General features: G+C 41.1%; 1 long non-coding RNA gene across 1 annotated transcript in view; it reads right to left on the bottom strand.

Annotated features, from left to right (window-relative positions):
• LOC145419809 (uncharacterized) overlaps positions 1 to 16,389 on the bottom strand; it is a 264,957-nt gene that overhangs the window by 9,537 nt on the left and 239,031 nt on the right. The gene's annotated exons all lie outside the window — the stretch shown is intronic.

Below are 16,389 nucleotides of genomic sequence, written 5' to 3'. Positions count from 1 at the left end.
AAAGAAATAAAGGGATGGTAAAAGAGAGAGTAGAGGAGGTGAATAAAGACAGAGATGAAGTGATAATAACTATGATAGAAGGGACAGAGAGGAGAGATAAATATAGCATTTGAAGAGAAGAGAGCACTGATTAGACCTGGCTCAGGAGATGTCATTGTTAATTACCACTCCCTCACCCACCTGCACCACACGCACGCAGACCAGGGATACGTAGTATACATGAATACATACACTGTAACATGTTGGAAGATTACACCCACGTGGACAAAAAAAAATTACAGAAATAATGAAGCTGTGGGGGCATGCAGAAAGACTTTTGCATAGACACTGAAAGTTGATAAAAGTCTTTTGTATAGGAGGTAAAATGGGTCATGTTTTCCATTACATAGTTAATACAAACATTATTATCATGTTACCTACTGTGTATGTAAACTGAAATGAAATTAGACGTGATCTACACAGATGTAAAGTGGGAGGAGTCACTTATTTCTGCATTTGACTATAGACGGTGTTTTAAGTGTTTTATGTCTGTGAAGGTTCTCAGTTATTTTAAGTGTTTTATGTAACAAAGAGAATAAATTGCTGTTTTTCTTACTTTTTTAATTCCATTTACATGACACATTCGTTGTGTGAGCTACATTATCACCACTAAGTCATGTGATCTAGGTAAGGGTCTTTTGTGAAGTTCAGAGGCTCTATTTCAAGGGTGGATGTAGCCATCATGTCAGGCAGTCACTGTTTTTTGAATTCTCTATTTAAATCTTGATGTTAGTACTTTGGTTACCACCATATTGTTTTGCTTGGCCCATAATTGGCCATTTTTTAAATGAGTTTGGAGTGCTAAGTTCAGCGGATCCATAAATTGAATTTGTGAGGTAAACCATACTATAGTGAGAATCCATTAAAATGTTTTTTTCTTTTTTTAGTGGCACCAACAGCATAAGTCTGCTACAGCTCTTTGGGGAAGGAACAGCAGGTTTTTGCATTTCAATGTTGGCTTAATTTTTCAGATCTTGCGGTTGACACTAGGTTTAGTCCCTATCTCGGATTGCCATGGAAGTTTGATCAGGACAACAGTTTAAATGCCATCATAGATCATTTTCAATTCCTTGAAAAAAAGTTACAAGAACGAGGACATCAGCTGACAAAGGCAGAAGTGAACTATGATTCCCCGAGTGCAATGGTAGCAAAAACCCCAGACAACATAGAATTCTGTCAGATTTGCTTCCAATGACAGCTAAACGATTCACAAAAGCTGATAAACTGTCCAAGAAAGTATATTTGCCTTCTTTAAATGAATAATTTATAACAGTGATGGCATGGTATACATGGTATACAGGGTGGGCCATTTATATGGATACACCGTAATAAAATGGGAATGGTTGGTGATATTAAAGTCCTGTTTGTGGCACATTAGTATATGTGAGGGGGCAAACTCCTCAAGATGGGTGGTAACCATGGTGGCCATTTAGAAGTCGGCCATCTTGGATACAACTTTTGTTTTTTCAATAGGAAGAGGACCATGTGACACATCAAACTTATTGGTAATGTCACAAGAAAAACAATGGTGTGCTTGGTTTCAACGTAACTTTATTCTTTCATGAATTATTTACAAGTTCCTCTTTGTTCACAGCCATTGACATGTCGAAGAGGTTAACACGTGAGGAGCGGATCGAAATTGTGTTGATATCTGGTGAACGCAATAACCGGGTCATTGCAGCAGATTTCAATGCAAGACACCCTACGAGACCACCCATCTCCCATGCTACAGTTAGCAAACTGCTTGCTAAGTTTCGTGAAACTGGTTCAGTGTTGGATTTGCCAAAATGTGGACACAAGAAAACTGTCACTAATGAAGAAACATCAGTGGCTGTCCTAGCTTCATTCAGCAAGAGCCCACAGCGTAGCACTCGCCGCATGTCACTGGAGAGTGGCATTAGTCAAACATCCCTTCGGCAGATATTAGCTACTCACAAACGGCAGCCTTACAAACTTCAGCTACTGCAGCATCTCAACGAGGATGACCCAGATCGGCACACAGAATTTGCAGAATGGGCAAAACAAAAATTGGAACAGGACCCTCGGTTCACGCAGAAGATTTTGTTCAGTGATGAGGCAAACTTTTATGTGAATGGTGAAGTTAACAAACAAAACCACCGCTATTGGTCTGACACTAACCCACATTGGATGGATCCCTCCAAGACTGTTGGAACAACAAAAGTGATGGTTCGGTGTGGTATATGGGGTACAACGATAGTGGGTCCATTCTTCATCAATGGAAACCTCAAGGCCACTGGATATTTGAAATTGCTACATGATGATGTGTTTCCCTCTTTATGCACTGAAGCTGGCACGTTCCCTGAGTTTTTCCAGCAAGATGGTGCACCACCACATTATGGGTGCCAGGTCCGAGCATTCCCAGATGAACAGTTTCCTGGAAAGTGGATTGGTCGTCGTGGGCCAGTTGAATGGCCCCCAAGGTCTCCTGATCTGACCCCCTTAGACTTTTATCTTTGGGGTCATCTGAAGCCAATTGTCTATGGTGTGAAGATACGAGATGTGCAGCACCTGAAACTATGGATACTGGATGCCTGTGCTGGCATTTCTCCTGCGGTGTTGCTATCAGTGTGTGAAGAGTGGGAGGAGAGGGTTGCATTGACAATCCAACACAATGGGCAGCACATTGAACACATTTTATACGTGGTCAGAAACTTGTAAATAACTCATGAAAGAATAAAGTTACGTTGAAACCAAGCACACCATTGTTTTTCTTGTGACATTACCAATAAGTTTGATGTGTCACATGGCCCTCTTCCTATTAAAAAACAAAAGTTGTATCCAAGATGGCCGACTTCTAACTGGCCACCATGGTCACCACCCATCTTGAGGAGTTTCCCCCCTCACATATATTAATGTGCCACAAACAGGACTTTAATATCACCAACCATTCCCATTTTATTACGGTGTATCCATATAAATGGCCCACCCTGCAGTGTTTCCACATACAAATTCTATGTTCTATGCCAATATGATAGAAAAAAAAACATTAAAAAACTGGTGGCCCACTCATCATCTGAAAACACCAGCAATCTGCTAACTTTATAACATTATGTCTACAATGCCTTGCGTATCCTATTGCCCAGTAACCCGTTGAATGGCTGTATGGCTATTAAAAGACATTCAGTATTGTTTCCCCAATGCTGGTGCACTAGCATTTAATCTTAATTCATCTTTAAACTGCAAGTTTACTTTATTGAATTACTCCTTGTGTAATGCTGTGGGTATAGTTTCCACTTGATAAACGTTTAGAACAGCCATGTTATACCAAGAGGATAATTAAAAGCATAACGGATTTAAAAATTCAAAAAAATGCACTTTCACTAACATTTTGTACAAGGTACCTTAAAATGTTCTTGCTTACTTTTGCTCTCCCTGCCCTTTTACCACACTGCACAATTCAAAGCCTGTTAGCCACATTAGCCAACCCTGCTTCAGCGCTCAAACGGCCCAAAGAAACCCAACGGAGTCTCAGGCCTTTCTCAAGCTGTGAATGAAATAGCTTTGCAATTTGTCCTGGCAGAAAACAGCATTTTGATCTTAATGAATGGCAAATGGCTACCATTAGAAGTGAGAGGGATTATTGGGAGGGGGTGGTTTATGGCAAATGCCTGCATGTGTGTGCATGTGTGTGAGCATGAGTCTGTGTATTTGTTTGGCATTTTTAGAAGGGTCTGCTCTGATCCTTCATTAAAAGGCTCACTGCAGGACCTCTTCATGGGACCCTCAAAGAGATGGGCCATGTTTAGAAGGAATTTTAATAAATCTCCAGCACACACACTGTTGTACAGAATCATTGCTGGAATATGTGTGTGTGTGTGTGTGTGTGTGTATGCATTGCTTCTTTATATGACATTGGTTGCACTGAACAGCAAGAACAAGATGGCATCCTGCCCAACCTTATACATGTGTGTATCTATATCTATAGGTCTGTGTGTGTACTAATGACCAGCATGTGCTAATTACTGTCTCTATAGGTAGAATGTACTCTGTGCTCTCATGCTGTTCTTCTCAGCCAATCACTGCACAGTATTGACATCCCCCTTAATTGCATTAAACAAGGCTTGGTGATTGGCTTATACTGCAGAGGCAAAGAAAAAAAAACGAATTCACTGACAGCTGGCCAGCTGGTTCATGGACCCACTGTATGTGTGTGTCTGTGTGTGTGTGATAATACTACCACCACTACTACTACTACTGCTGCTTCTGCTCCTACCAGGAGGGAATGCACTTCTGGACTAAGGGCCATTGCTCACACAAAGAAAACTAGACAAAGTAAACTTACCAATCAACTGGCAAACTGCTGCTTTTGATAGCGAAGCTTTATACAGTACAGTAATAGCCCAGTGGTTCCCAAACTGGAACTTGGCACCGATGAAATTATTTTATCTGCCATTCATTTTAGATGTAGTTAGATGTAGGATAGCTAAAGCCGTCAATGCAAAGATTTAAAACGGCAGCAGCGCATCAGTTTTCCTCTTTCACAAACATGATGAACAAAGAAAAAGATTTGGGTAACATACTGCAGGGTGGTATCCTGGACTTTTGGCAATATACCACAGTTAGGTCCATATATATTTAGACACTGACACACGTTTTGTATTTTACATGTTCACTAAAACATGTAAAATACATGTGGCAGCACGGTGGCACGGTGGTTAGCACTGTTGCCACACAGCAAGAAGGTCCTGAGTTCAATTCCACCATCAGGCCGGGGTCTTTCTGTGTGGAGTTTGCATGTTCTCCCCGTGTTTGCGTGGGTTCTCTCCGGGTACTCCGGTTTCCTCCCACCGTCCAAAGACATGCAGCTTGTGGGGATAGGTTAATTGGATAATCCAAATTGCCACTAGGTGTGAATGAGTGAATGTGAGTATGGTTGTCTGTCCTTGTGTGTTAGCCCTGCGACAGACTGGCGACCTGTCCAGGGTGTACCCCGCCTCTCGCCCTATGACAGCTGGGATAGGCTCCAGCGCCCCCCACGACCCTGAAAAGGATAAGCGGAAGCGAATGGATGGACTAAAACATGTTCCAATTATAGTTATACAATAGTCATGGATATACTGTTTAGATTCTCAGCTTTCATTTGAGCTCCTTAACATGTCCCGCCCTCTTTTTAAATGGACCAAAAGTAATTGGACAACTGACTTAAAGGCTATTTCTTTGGCAGGTATGGACAGTTCCTTCATTATGTAATCACAAGCTATCCTTAAACAGAGAAAAAAAACATCCAAGAAATCACTACAATATTAGGTACGGCAAAACCTATAGTTTGGTACATCCTGAGCATGAAAGAAAGCACTGGTGAACTCAGCAACACAAAAAGATCTGGATGTCCGCAGATGACAACAGTTGTGGAAAACAGCCAACCAAGTGCACTCTCCACTCTCTCCACACTCTCCAGGAAGTAGGCAATCAATATCCAAGTCTAACATATGGAGAAGACTGTATGAAGGTAAAGACAGAAGGTCCACTGCATGAGTTGTAAGCCACCCATAGGCCCAAAGAACAGAAAGGATAGATTGGACTTTGCTATAAAAATGTAAGCCAGCACAGTTCTGGAAAAACATTCTTTGGACAGATGGAACCACGATCAACCTCTACCAGAATGATGGCAAGAAAAAGTATGGAGAAAAAAAGTATGGAGAAGGCGTGGAACAGCTCATGATCCAAAGCGTGCCACATCATCTGTAAAACACGACAGAGGCAGGTTAATGGTTTGGGTGTGCATGGCTGCCAGTGGCACTGGGACATTTGTGTTTATTGATGATGTGACACAGGACAGAAGCAGATGAATGAATTCTGAGGTATTCAGAGGCATACAGTCAAATTGATTGGGTGACGTTTCATAATACAGATGGACAATGACCCAAAACACACAGCAAAAGCAACCCAGGAGTTTGTCCAATTACTTTCAAGCTGAAATGAAGGGATTCTATTAAAAAAACCTCTTTAGTTACGTATGTTTATGCAGTCTTTTTGTTCAGTCCACTGGATTAAAGCTGAAAGTCTGCACTTCAACTGCATCTGTGTTGTTTTATTTAAAATTCATTGTGGTAATGGCGATTAGAAAAAAGTCAAAATATTCACGGACTTAACTGTAACCCCAGCAAAAGAAAAGCTGTACTGTTTCCTGGGGGCAAATCATGTGTACGCGTCTAACCTTACTGCTGAAGGAGAGTACTCCTGATGGAATCACTTCCAAACTTATCCTGCATTTCTTTTTTTTTCTTTTTTCTTTTTTTTTTGTTTTTTTTGCCTGTCCCGTTTGGCTCTTTTGCCATCAGAATTGTTGTCTAAAGGCAAAGAAAGATGCCCAACGGATTTACTTTACCAAATTGACCATCCCAGCCTTGCCGTAATGGTCCATTTGATTCACCTTTTATTATTTATTTTATTTTCACTTACTGAATACGGGACAGACTTGACTGGGGGAAAGAAGGGGAGAAAGAAAGAGGGAAAGAGAAACAGCTGAGAAGAGGGACGGGGGAGAAGGGCAAAAAACAAAAACCAACAGAACGGGCAGAGAAAAAAAAATGCATATATCAATCACCTGGATCACCTGCTGAGAAAGAAAAAAGAAAACAAGCAGAAGAGAACAAGAGTAATAGAATAAACAACATCACAATGATATATGGGAATATGACAGTAAATACTAAATGTTAAACATTATTGTGCAGCACATAAGATGAACAGAACACAGTGTGCTTTGAGGTAGGAGCCAAAAAGGGTGTAGTTTGTGGGTGTGATCACCCGTGTGTACACCTGTGAGCATGGACGCGCTTGTTTTTTGTTTTTTAAAAGGTTCCTTCATGTAATGATCTGCTAGAGGGTGTGGGGGGGCCACAGCCCCGTCCTCCAGGGCATGAAGCAGGTATGGAGGAGATCAAAACTCCAGACATCCAGAGGCCCCCAGAACACAAGAGACCAAGGAAGACCAACAGAGGGGCAGCCGCGCCACTGTCCCAGAAAGAGCTGAGGAGAGTCCCAGATGAGGGCTCACTCAGCAGCCACAGAGCAGAAGCCAGGGGGGGTTGCAGTGACGCGCCCGTGAGCTCCGCCGGCAGCCAGCTGTGCCTGAGTGACCGAGCCCCAGGCCGAGAGGCCGGGGGCACCCCACCTCCGAAGTGGCCCGAGCGAGCGAGCCCCAGGCTCCAGGCCCCGATAAGCGGCTGCCAAGGAGTGAGCCGGTGTGTACCTGGACGTACTCTACGAACCGGGTCTAGGTACCCTTGCCCCTGGAGGGGGGAACTGCACCCAGACCCAGGTGGTGTTACCCTTTTCCCTGCGGTGGGGGGAGGCACCTGCATTTTCTACACAACTTAAATAGTTGTGATTGGACCTCATATGCAGAATATTTTCATCTGGTGTTTATTCATGTATTCATTAGAATCTAAATTGATTCTTCTAAGAATCTAAATACTAAAAAGTTTTTGTCCTGGTGCATTAGTTTTTCTTTGGTTATTGTCCTGTTTCTGTCAGAATCTTTTTTTTAAAGTGGTCAGTCAAGTTAACCCTGCCTTGAAGCAAGCTATGGTTCCCTGGAACTGGAGTGAATGTGATTATTGTGTTTGATTTGACAATTCAAGCTCTGAGTTTTGCATGAATGCTGAATTGTAACTGCAGATAAAAAAAAGAATATGTTATGCAAAAATGATGGATTTTACACATTATCCTGTTTGTGTGAAAAATGCCCTTAAATGGAATTTGGAGCAAAAACAGAGATAAAAATAAAAAACAAACAAGCAGAAGATTCACATTTGAAAATGCACACTGTAGGACACACTTTGTCTGTCATCCATCCTCAGGACATTTTCTGCCATATCAAAAGGCTCGCTGCAAGTGTGGATTTAAAGACATCTCATCACTTTCTTCTTCGTTTTTTTAACAAAATGAAATGAGTGTTGATGAAAGGCAGCCATTTTGTTATTTGAATTGGAATGCGTTCTCCTTTCCAGACTTCTCCTAAACTCAGCTGTGGCTGGAAGCTGCATTCAGTTTTGTCTTTTGGGGGTTTTTTTCATGCCACACTCCCACCCTTTGTCTTTCCTCTCTCATCTTGTGATCTTCCCACAACAGCACTCTGTGTCATTCCTGTTTGATGTGCAGAGAATGAATAAAGCAGTCTGTAATATCTACATAAGAGTCTGTTTAGATATGCCAAGAATAAAATCCAGGCACCAAACTGCAAAGACATTCTAAAATGTGCATATGTGAATATATGCATGCACATACATATAAACAACAAACACTAAAAGAAAATAGACTTTTTTCTTTTTGCTTTGTGATCACTTGCAAATATTAGTGACCAACACTTTTGGACAGGTTGCCTGGTGGGAAGAAACCAGTCTCCAGACTATCACAATTTGACTTAAACTGACTGCAATCACCCTCAAAGATTTTGGACAAGGTATAGAAATAATTATGGAGGTATGGAGGTTGCATAAGTAACCGGGTGTAGAAGCTTGGCCAAATCAAACATGAGAAACATAAAGAATGCGATTTAGATGCCAGATACGCCGGGGTCTGGGTTAACAATGGTGCTGTTGACCAACAGGGTGCCAGTGTAAACTGTGCTGAAATTTGCTGTTGCCCATAGACAGACAAAGAAGAAAGTGGAAGGCATGCGGTGTAGCTCAGGAGGTGGAGCGGTCCATCTACTAATCAGAGAGTTCAAATCACATGGTTGGTGATGCAATCCCTGATACTTCAGTCTGCAGCCAGCGCGATGCTGAAGGCCAAGTTGCTCTCCAATCCATCCATCAGAGTGTGAATGTTAGATAGAAAACAGTTAGGTAAAGCGCGAAAAAAGAACTTTTATGAATGAGGCATGTTGCAAAGAACACTTTGAATTTTCAGTTAGAGCAGAAAAAGTCTATAAGAACAAGCTAGGTTAATAAGAGCTTGTTCTTATAAGTTAATAAGTCTTCATACTGAGAAAGACCACTGTAGGTGTGATGTTTGCTTTGCAAGTGTTTATTTGTTATACCCAGTGTTGGGGAGTAGTGGAATACATGTACCGCCGTTACGTATTTAAAATACAAAATATGAGTAACTGTATTCCGTTACAGTTACTGTTTTAAAAGGTGGTATTCAGAATACAGTTACCACGACGGTATTTTCCTGTTTCATAAGGCTATGAACTCTATATTTTTGGTTTCCATGCCGGTGGAAACCCAAACAAAACACGCATTAAGAGTCTCTCATGTCTGTGTCTCAATCTCGCGGCCCATGTCACCTCTACTTGCGGCCCGCATAATAATGTGAAGAAATATTATAAAAAATTATTCACAAAAATGATTTAATATTCAGACAATAGGCAGAGTGTTACAGGCATAGCCCTAAAAAATGTAGCCTCATGGGCAGTGTAGCCTGTGCTGCAGGGAGAATGGACTGCCGTTATGTGTCTGTGAGCACCAGGGAGGGAGAAAAGTAAGAGATGTCACCGACCAGAAACGGGAGTTGGAAGCATGTAAATATATAATGTATATATACAAAGTTGACCCAGACAACAAAGTAAAGCTAGTTTTCAGCTACGAACCCGACACGGAACCCGACACGGAACCCGACACGGAACCCGACGTTAGCCAGAGGTCTCTTTACGGTTTTATGCCTTTACGTTTCGGAGCCACAGACCTGTTTTATATTCGCGCAAAATAGTTTTCTATATGAGATCACTGCAAAAAGTGCAGCCTTACCTATTTTACCCCCTACTGTTACTCATTTTATATTAAGATTTAAAAATCTAGTTGGTATTGGTATGGCGAATAATCTTCAGTAAAAGTAATAAATCACACAGCAATAGTACATTCATGTAGTTGTAAAAAGCATGATAATATATTAAGTAATCCAAAGTATTCAGAATACGTTACTCTCATTGAGTAACGTAACGGAATACGTTACAAAATACATTTTGGGGCATGTATTCTGTAATCTGTAGTGGAATACATTTTAAAAGTAAGGGGGTAGTATGAGGGTTATACCCCCTCATTTAACAGTAGCTGTGTACGCTCAGGTTTGGGTACGTGATAAGAAGCATAATAATAAGGATTTCTAAATTAATATCTGGAAGCTTCAGAAATTCTAAAGACATGGTCCGTTGCGTTAGAAGCCCAACTCTTCCACTGAACAACAGAGATTTTGAAACGATGGTTAAAGACTGAGTAGCACATTATAACTCAAAAACATTTCAGCGACTACCTGAAATCACACTTTGTAATACAGCTGATCTATGTTCATCCTGTAAATGTGTACCTTTTCATTGCAACAGTAAACATCTGGCAAACGTTTGTAGCTGCGAAGATGCAAACATTTATCAAAGCACAACATAGCTCATGAACCAGTTAGAAGCAGTTCAAAATCTGGAAAATGTCTCTCTGTGAAGTTTGACTGGAACTTTTTTTATTTAAAATGCAGAGACATTTAGGGTCACAAACTAGAAAGCAATTAATGTGCTTCCCTTCTTATATGCATCCACAGAGAAAGCTGACTGAAGGGATTGATAACTCTTTGAACTGAGCCCCACTACAAAGCACCCACAACGTGTGTGTTGACTCAAAATCCTCCAAAATGGTTTCAATGAAAACAAAACAACCGAGGGACACTTTGGCACCATCTCTTGTTTAGATGTGATATGTTCAGATGTACATATAAAATGGTAATAATATTTAAGCAAATAACTTTTTTTAGTTTGACAATAATGTTTCATGAAACATGAGCAAAAAGCATCTATGCTAAGCTGTGACATACTGAGAGAAATACTAACTTTCTAACAACTGTTCTTGTCTTGTATTTTATTGTGATTGGCTTCTACCCCTTTTTTGTGGAAATTTTATCTAGTTGGCAAATCCAAATGCAAATCGTATAACAAATTTTAAGGTCAAAATCCATGCAAGAGAGCTGATTTACTTTTTAAACCAATCTTTATCGAGTATGTGGCTCAAGTGCAACTTGACTCTGATCCTACCCTTGTGGCTTGCTGGCAACTTTTTCCTTAACTTACTTATGGAAATCACTCCCCTATAGTTCTTCCTGAGGTCTAGAAGGAGGCTGGTGGCTGAAACAAAGCACCGTCTCTATTTGTGCATTTCCAGACTTACCAGCACTGTCCATTGACTGTCCTCGCTCCACGCCACACAGAGAAGGCATGGAGGCTGTGGTGTTGGAGGGGTTGTCGGTGGAAATCAGAGGGATCCAAGGGGAAATTAACCAGCACTTAGCTCCACACATGCACACCAGGCCTAGCTAGGAGACAGAGCTTCAGATCCAAGCATGGAGAACATGAAAGAGGCACCATCTCTACTGCCGAAGGGAGGAAATTCTCCCTCACCCCCTCTTTCACTATTGGTCTTTCGCAGTCTCTTAATCTTACTTGCATTTGCTCCCTGTCCTCATCTTTCAGTCTGCCTTCTTCCACTCGCCTTGTCTGCCTCTCTGTCTCCTTTCTAAGGAGGTTTTTGAGCATGCATGTGTTGTGTTGTTCTTTCTTTTCTTTTTCTTTCTTTTCTTTTCTTTTTTTTTTTTTTTTTTGGTCAAACAAAATGTCCAACAGACATCAAACGTGTGGTGGAAAGGGAGATGTTTGGAGGGGGGCAAAGAAGAAAAATACACTATACAGTGAACAGGCTTCACAAAGGGTAGCCCTTTGACTAACATCCCGGGGACATAGTTTTATTCTCACACATACACACAGACTCATATGTCCCCTATGAGTCAGGGTCACTGCATTTACAAGGCACTTGGTGTACAGTGACATCATAACAGCCCTCCAGTAAAAAGATAGGGCTGGGGGGAGGGGGGCTGAGAAAGACACGATTTAGATTTGGCAATAATGGCCAAAACATTTGACATAAGATTATATATAACAGTGCAGAAATAATGGCTGAGAACCAGTATTTTTGCACTGTTAAGTATTACTGAGTGGTACTAAATGAAAGACAACAGTACAAACGTCTTGATGCATGCTCAATCATCCAGGTAAGTAAATCTCCAAAAGTTGATTCTGTTCATCTGGACGTAGCGTTTTGTGGGAGAAACGTTTCATCACCCATCCAAGTGACTTCTTCAGTCTCAGCTGACTGCAGGTTTCCCCAATCTTATAAACAGTACATTTGCATAATGACTGAAACCAGCCCACTGAAGGAACAATGGGCTGGGAGGTCAGTTCCTTAATCATAATTATGCAAATTCTCATGACCATTGATCAACAACCACTGACCAAAACCCACTGATCAAAGACCACTGATCAATGGCCATGAGTACCATTCACAGAGATTTGGGGAATGGCTTCAATCACAGCATTGTAAGATGGCGAAAGATGTATCCTTAGGCCCCCTCCTTGATTCAGAGATGGTCTTTCCCTTTTCACGTAAATGGCCTCCTTGACTCCCGCGCTCAAACCAGCGTTCCTCCCTGTCCAAGATGTTACATCCTCATCACTGTAAGAGTGTCCACTGGCCTGTAGGTGTAAATAGACTGCAGAGCCCTGGCGTGACGAGGTAGCTCGTCAGGCCAGGGCTCTGCAGACTCCGCAGACTTCAAGCAACTTAAAGAAGTCCAGACGCTTTTCTTTCCAGGTTCCTTAGACATCAAGGGAGATATGGCTTCTTTTTGTTTATAAACTTTTACAAGACTGGACTTCTTTTTCAAACTACTGTAGATCAACTGTCGATAACATCTTATAAGGGGGAAATCTAGCACTGGAACGGCCGGTCATCTTAATGTGCATCCATTAGAAATCTGGATATTCTGGGTATTTTCACACGCTTAGCAAAACGCCTCCTCGCCCATGAAGATAATGAAGTATCAGCTGATTCTAACATATGTAAGCTTTAGTTGTTTCAACTTCATTTACTTTCTTAGTTTTAATTGGCAGAACTCAGTTCCATCGTCAGCATCTAAGCACACTTTACAGCCCACAACATATTAAATGCTTTTTCAAGTTGAGAGGCTGTAAGTGGAAACAAAACTATCATGTAACTTATTTTTAAAGTACACAGAAGATTCCATGACTAATTAATCAAACTAGGTTCAGAAAAAAGGAGTGTCTTTAGTGGGAGTAAATTTGTATGCTTGACTCTTGAGCCACAATCAAGAGTTGGGAGTTCGCCTTGTAATCGGAAGGTTGCCGGTTCGAGCCCCGGCTTGGACAGTCGGTCATTGTGCCCTTGGGCAAGACACTTCACCCGTTTCCTACTGGTGGTGGTCAGAGGGCCCGGCAGCCTCCCCTCTGTCGGTGCGCCCCAGGGTGGCTGTGGCTACAATGTAGCTTGCTATCACCAGTGTGTGAATGGGTGGATGACTGGTTGTGTAAAGCACTTTGGGGTCCTTAGGGACTAGAAAAGTGCTATACAAATACAGGCCATTTTAAAAAATAGACAGTGGTGGAGCCAGAACATTTTGACAGGGATGCTCAGGGCTAACCTACAATGCGATTTTCCTTTTAGCCGTACCAGAGCCATATGAGTGCGGTGACCAGACAGCTTGTAGCCACTTCTTGCCACCGGAGTCTCTGCCCCCGACAGCCCACACTTTCAAGCAAATAGAAGGAAATGCATGGGATACTTTTACTATAACAATGAAGGAATAACCTTGTGTATTTGTACTAAATAGCAAATAAATAACAGGTTGAGAGAACTTCAGGATCTTGGTTTACATTTTCTGTTTTTCTCATTGTTTATGACACCCCCCTCTTTCCTCTCTCTCTCCTCCCCTTCCCTCCCCTCCCCTCTCTCTCTGCAAGCCCACAGCCCAGCAGTAATTCTGTGTTTATCAACTCTTTATTATGGCCCTTCGCATCATCATTTACAATGGTAGCATCTGCTCATTGCCTAGCCTGAGCATGGGGCAAATTGCTTTTATAGGGAAAAAACAGCCAACGAGGAGACTCACACAAGAACACTCACACACACATGCACACACACACATGCACCCATGTGCACACACACAGACAGCAGTAGCCGTGCACAAACCCAGACACCCGGCCTTTTTGCAGCGGTTGTTAACTCTCATGGCAGAATCACACACAAGCACTTCTTCTAACAGGATCAAATGATTAGCCGGCCACCATCGGTGAATCAAAATGAGTCCCAAACCCAATGAGGGAGCAGTTTTGATTTTCCTTCTATTTTTTTTTAAACATCTACCTGACGCCGCAGTGTGAAAAACAAATATCACATCTGGCCTCGGAGCTCTAATTTCTGTGTTTGGTTCGGTCTAATTTAGCCACTGCAGCAACATGGGAAACAGTGGGGAAGCAGAAAATGGCAAGACATCCTGTCTTTGTTGTTCGCATTTAACACATTAGCGCTCCCTAAATGATGGGGATGAGGAGATGGTGAGGTGAACGTGTGGAGGAAAGAAAAATTAAAGCAGTGCTTGTTAAGAGCCATCCTTCCAATTATGAAAAGCTTCATCTTGCAGGGAAGTGGAGTGCGAAGGCAGCAGTTTGGTTTTGTACAGATGTTTATGTATAATTGACATGACAACTGAATGTGAACTGCACTGAGGAAAATGTGATGAAAACACGCTAGCTGATGTGATGGATGAGAAGATATTCCATGAAATGCTGCTAATAAAGGAACCCTGAAGTGTCTTTTGTTTTTAAATTTATTTTCAAGGTTATTTCTTGAGGAATTAAGATTGCTCTTTATAAACACCATAAATAAATAAGACAATGGTAGAAGACTATTGATAGCCTCTGTTGAAACTTGCAATAAATTTTAAGGTCCCCAAGTTTACCAAGTGATCATTATGTCCCTGAACATAATGATTGGAAATGTATAACCACCAGCATCATCTCCTCAAGAGGGCTATATGGTGTTTCTGTTTCTCGGGTTTGACTTGAATTATATAACAATTTATGAATCAGAAAAAGGTCAAAATACAGATTAAAGAATGTAAAACATTATATAAGAAGCAAAAAAGGTTTATTCTACCTCAAGTCACCAAAAACTCACATTTCACACTTACCATTCCAGTTTAATTTCGAATTTGCCAAAATTAGTTTAGTAAGGAATTGAAAACTTTTTCTCACAGTTTCAGATGCATTAGTCATTTTTAGGGTTAGTTCGTTCTTAGAAATAACAGAACATCAACAACAATTTGAAGCATCATGAAAGAAATGTGAATTTTAGAGTGTTTATTGTGACACCAATGTTTTTTGCACACTAACATTGGGTTGGTTTAATGGAGCCTTCCCATTCACACATCACAGCTATTGGGGCCTCAGTGTCTTGCTAAGGATACTTGGCTACAATTAAAGGAATCTGCTTATTTTTGGATGGCATATTATTATGTTTTTAAATATGAAATGAACTGTGCCAGTATTTATAATAATTCAGCCTGACAACTCACACTTGATTTATTAGAGCATTTGAATATTACTACAGTTTGCCGTCTAGGCTCATTAGTCTCTGCAAATATAGCAGACATAGAAACTGGGGAGTGATGAGTAAACATCCCTCAAGAGCCTACAGGTGGGTCCCGGAGTTGGTGCAAAGACTGAAACAGTAGGCGGAACTATAGGGTGGCATCAACACTGACATGTCGGGTGTAATACAGTTCTTACCTACAAGTCATGTACTATGATATGGTACAACAAGTTTCTAATGAAAGATAATAATAATTATTAATAATAATAATTTTGAGCAAGTTTCTGACGTGTCATTCCAAAGATATTTCATAAATAAAACTATACCAATAAGAGTGACATAAATAAAATATAAACTAAACTCAATTTTAGCAACATTAACAGTACTCAATATAATTTGGTGTTTTGTTTCTTTACTGGACAGTTTGTGTTTATATCACTGCGCAGTGACATAAACTCAACCTGTTAAGAACAGATTGCCATGGTCGTAGCTGTCACTCAGTGCAAAACTCAGACATTTTTCTTTGCTCTGTGTGTGTGTGTGTGTGTGTGTGTGTACTGATGGTGGGTGGCGGTGGGGGGTTTGGATCAAAGATCCTTGACATTCACACACACATGCACAGAAACTACATTAGGATGCTGCTTGATGCCATTGCCCAACAGGTCTTTAGCACACAGTTACTACCGTGCCCAGAAGCAACTGAATAATGAGTTAGCATTATGTGATGTTCAAACACATAAGTGCTGCATGTACTGTAAACAGCTGTTTCATATTTATCCCAGACACAATCCCTGTTCCAAGATACAATCCAGTATGTTACCAGTTTAATGTCCATATATAGAGCATAAATAAATCCAGACTAGGTTTATACTTTCACATTAAAGTGCTATGACCTCTTTGTGTGAGATGCAGCTGGCATAATTTATGGCCAGTGTGTATCATATTCATAAAAGCAATGACTGAA

Source organism: Astatotilapia calliptera, chromosome 13, assembly GCF_964374335.1.
Source record: "Astatotilapia calliptera chromosome 13, fAstCal68.1, whole genome shotgun sequence".
Taxonomy (NCBI): Eukaryota; Metazoa; Chordata; class Actinopteri; order Cichliformes; family Cichlidae; genus Astatotilapia; species Astatotilapia calliptera.
Note: the sequence above shows the minus strand (reverse complement) of the source record. Positions and strands in the feature narration are given on the sequence as shown.